Source organism: Myzus persicae, unplaced genomic scaffold (assembly GCF_001856785.1).
Source record: "Myzus persicae strain clone G006 unplaced genomic scaffold, MPER_G0061.0, whole genome shotgun sequence".
Classification (NCBI taxonomy): Eukaryota; Metazoa; Arthropoda; class Insecta; order Hemiptera; family Aphididae; genus Myzus; species Myzus persicae.
This window is the reverse complement of record NW_019104331.1, coordinates 10,590-15,424: the sequence shown is the minus strand read 5'-3', so window position 1 is coordinate 15,424 and position 4,835 is coordinate 10,590.

The window sequence follows — 4,835 nt, the reverse complement described above, 5'->3', positions numbered from 1 at the left end:
CAGATAACGATTTTCAACAATTGTACATTCATTCAGTAAACTATTTTACCAATCTTTATTACTTTATTTTATGTTTAATACTGATGAACGATAACAACATATAATCAATGTAAAATTTTCTGCCCATCCTTTTTTTGTTGAATGTACAAAAAAAATATTTCTTTGAAAGAAAAATAAACTAAATTTGATATTAATCGGTAAACCTTTCGGTTTTACATTTACCACTATTGTTCACTTATTGATTTTGTAAATCTACCTGTTTGGAATATCTAATAGTAACATATTTTCTTTTCTATATGTGAACTTTACAATAATTGAATACGGAACTCGGCCGCGAAATTAATATTAGCATACTAATATCTTTAAAATAATTAAAACCAATTAATGAAATAAAATTAATAAGTAAAATACTTATTGTTTAACGAAAATGAAAATAGTATATTATATTAAAATAATACAATATATACAAAATATTAAATCTATTTATTTATTTACCCATCTATATATTCTATATATAAATATAAATTAATGGAAGTTTGGATTATGATTATAGAATTGGTACCACTGAACCAATTAGAACCTTATTTCGCACACATGTTCCTTGAGACTTGGGTACTTGGGTAGTGATTATAGCTTCATTTTTAAACCACTTTATAGAGTGCTATAGGTCTGATACACCCCTATAGTGTGTAATAAAAAAAACAATAATAGAAATTAATGGAAATTGTAATGTTTTTTGTAAAAAGTTAGACTTTTCATTATTAAACTTTTAAAAATAAGTTTATTATTTATTTAGTTTTGTAAATAGTTTGAATTTTTAATGCCGTTAGTGTACCGCCTATAGTGAAGTCAATATCTCCTAGCATAGTTGATAAACATAACCTTATTTCATGGAGACCCTGAAGCTTGTCATATTATTTCTTGTTGCTAAGCATATGTTTATATTCATATATGTCATCCTTCAATTTTGTCACATTTTCCTATAAACATTTTCTGATACCACTATTTGTTTTTCAATTTTTAATAATAATTATTTCTTCAGTTATTTGTTATACATTTTAGAATTTTATGTTGTGAATTATTAGGTATCATATTGACAATTTATGAACAAGAAAAGCATATCAGCAAATGATTTTTAGTTTTGGGGCGTCTATTATAACACTGTATGTTATATTATATTATATAAAATATTCATTTTTCTAAAATTATTTAAAAAAATTGTCATTATTATAGATGAAATGTCATCATCCGAGATCATGAAGTCAATAAAAAGTTTGGACCAAAAAACACTTACAATTTCAAAAATAATTGAAAAAAAGAAAATAAGAATTATGGAATTAAAAACTAGTCGTAATAGACTAAACATAAAAATACAAATACTAAGTTGACCAAAGCATTACTTATAAAAAAAAATTGGAGAAAACTGATATTTATTATTTTTTTTAGATTTGGCTAAAAAAAAATTATTAAGTGAAATTAATAATACTAATAAAACCATAAAAGAATACGAAGACGAATTCGAATATAAGCTTAACTGTAACAGACAAATGATATCGAAAATTAATATTCAATTTGAAGAAATTCAAAGACTGGAGGGTGAGCTAAAATTTGAAAAAGTACTTAGATTAAAATGTGTGTACCTATATGATAACTTAAAACTCTAACTTAAAACCACCACTTTGGATTACCTCATTGTATCCCTCCTCCTGATACTAAGAAGAAAATGATTTATATATATTTGGTTTTTATTAATAGCTGAACAATATGACAAAACTGAGTTCATTGAACAACAAATGAAAATCATAAAAGAAAAAGATATCCACAAAAAAACAACACTGTTTTCAAAAGTATCATATCATTATTCATTATCCACTGTATCAGTGGCGTAGCCAGGGTGGAAGCTGAGGGGGCTGCAGCCCCCTCCGAAATGTTAATAAAATTTAAAAATTATTTTAATGGTCTAGGGTATTCGATCAAAAACTAAACCACCACTGTGTAAAAAACTGATCAGCCCCCCCACCCCCGAAAAAAATCCTGGCTACGCCACTGCACTGTATACATGAATCATTATAAATCAATAATTACATTGCAACTTAAGCTGCTTGATAAATAAATAAAATATACTATTCAAATAATAAATAATAAGTTAAGTTAATTTGCAGAGATTAGAAAGAGAAAAGGAAGAAGAATACTACAAGTTATTTTGCAAGACTTTGATGATAGACGATTTATTATCTAATAAAACTTATGCCTCAAAAGCAAAAAAGTTGGCTGCGAAAAACAAAGCATTAAACGAAAAATGTCATAATTCTAAAAAAGTAAAAAAAAAAATTCATGATTGTAATGCAATACTTGTAGAAGATAATTTACCAATTATAAGCATGTGAAATCGTAACAAAAATTACGTAATATTTGTAGGAAGTAAGAACAGTACTGAACGAAGTCGAACTTTTCAAGTACCACTTTGTGTCATATTTCGACGAAACCTACGACATTGTCGATAAAACCGAAATACTTAAGGTTGGTTTATTTTTAATCAAATTTGGAGCGAAAAAAAATAATTAAGTATTTATACCTCGCTAGGCACCTAAAGTATATTTAATATAGTTAAAAAGTAAACAAATACTGACTCATTTTAGACCAAAAGCTACACCGTGATCTGCTAGACCCCAACCTTAGAAAAAAATACCAACAAAATTAAAAAAAAAAAAAAAAAGATAGATGGATATCGCTCTGCTGTACATCAGGTGTCTATTAGAAGGCTGTAACGGATGGTATTAAATTGGAATTCAATGATTTGATATCATTGTACACCTACGAAAAACAATTCTGAGCGGAGAAGATAAGTCAGTCTAGGATATTTTATACTGTTATTACTTATTATAAATACACTGGTAAGTTGAATTAATATTATAAATATTACTCTTAAATTATCGGTGATTCTGGAAAATATTATATATACTTATGTAAAATGTTGCTGTTTTGGAACAGAATTACAACAAAATGACTAAAATCGTTTTTCTTTGTGTTAATATGTAGTTTCGACTAAATTTGAACTTAAAATAACCATACGAAAAGCCGTGTTTTTGTAGTGGAGTTTATTATTCTTGTATTATAATTAGTAATTACTAACATAATTTTAGATTTTAATCTGAGCGATTTTACAAAGGAGTGTATTTTTTTCGTGTCCTTCATGTTCATGACCTCTTAGACCAGGTTCTTTGATTATCAACTTTGAAAATATGTACTTTTTTTATGTAACTCAAAAACTATAATAATAATAACCACAGACACTTGAAATGTTCACCAAATATTTATATTAGCATTTTCTGTAATATATGGTAACATTTTCAAAATATGTTGACTCTTTTTGAGATAGCCTTAAAAAATGTTTCAAATTTCGTACATTTTTTTTGAATTAGTGTCCATTAAATTTTTTTCACCTATTAAAAAAGCTTGAAAATTGAATGCAAGAGTCCTAGCAAAGTGTTTTAAAAACAGTTAAAAACTGTTCATGATACATAGGCACGTTTATTTTTATATGCATTAAAGTTAAAATATTAACAAAAGTCATCGAAATCCCAAAACTTTGTAAATTATTTATCTGCCATTATAAATTCATCAAAAAAAATTTTCATAACTAACATTAAAATTTTTAGTAGAAGATTCCAAACAAGTTGTTCTACCTTAATCAAAAATAAAGTTCATCAGACAGCTACTCTATTTTACAGACATGAAATATTTTCGATGTTTATTATTTTTTTTTTAATTTTTAAATTTGATTATTTATACAAGTATGCTAGAATGAGTATGGCACGACGCATCCGCTCAGAATCGTTTTTCGCATTCAATGACTTACCATTTAATTCAAATGTACCAAACCCATTATAATGACTTGCTCGCCAATTATTACTGTAGCGGTACCTACTTATCCACACTTTTTAATGGCAGTTTAATTATTACTATATTTTAGGTGATAATGTTAACTTTCAATCAAATAATCACTATTGGATATATGTGCTATTGGAAATCAAATCTCAAAATACTAAAAAAAAATGCAGAACTCTGGACAGTGCACAATCCATGTGGAATGCCTATTAACTTCAATTTCCCGTTCAATCAGACTGTTATATCTGTTCTTAATGCAGATGTTGTGTGACTTGTGCTATTTATGTACGATGATTAGCTTAGACGAAAAAACAATTACAAAATTATAATTATAAGATGATTTGTTACCTATTTATAATATCTATGTATATATCGATTGGGATAATTAAGCTTTTTAGGTTTAATGCCCTTCCCGGGGCATATTCCGGACCTGGAGCATATCCCGAGTCCGAGGCATATCTCGACCCCTGGACATATCCAGAGTCCGGGGCATATCTCGACCCCTGGGCATATCCAGAGTCCGGGACATATCCTGACTTCGGGGCATATCCTGACTGGCGACTACCCTCATGTTCCCATGTGGCCACGGCCATCTGTATATTTATTGTAAGCTGGCATGGAGCGTGGGGTTTTCGAGTAAACACCGGTTTGCATGAGCATCCCTGCCATGACAGTTCCATCAAAGTTGCATATATTTGTTTATATAAACGATTCTGCATGCTGGGGGCCATATGCCATGTGCACAACGGTTCGGCTCCCATGTAGTAATTTACCAAGAGAAAAAAAAGGTTTAATGCCCATATCAGTTGATATACGACAATAAATAATATTTGATTTCCAATTGTTTGGGTCTTGCTCGATATTATTGTTGACATTTATGATGCGAGATGCTTTTTTAACAACCATTAAATCCAGATAGTTTATTAAATCAGATTGAATAATACTAT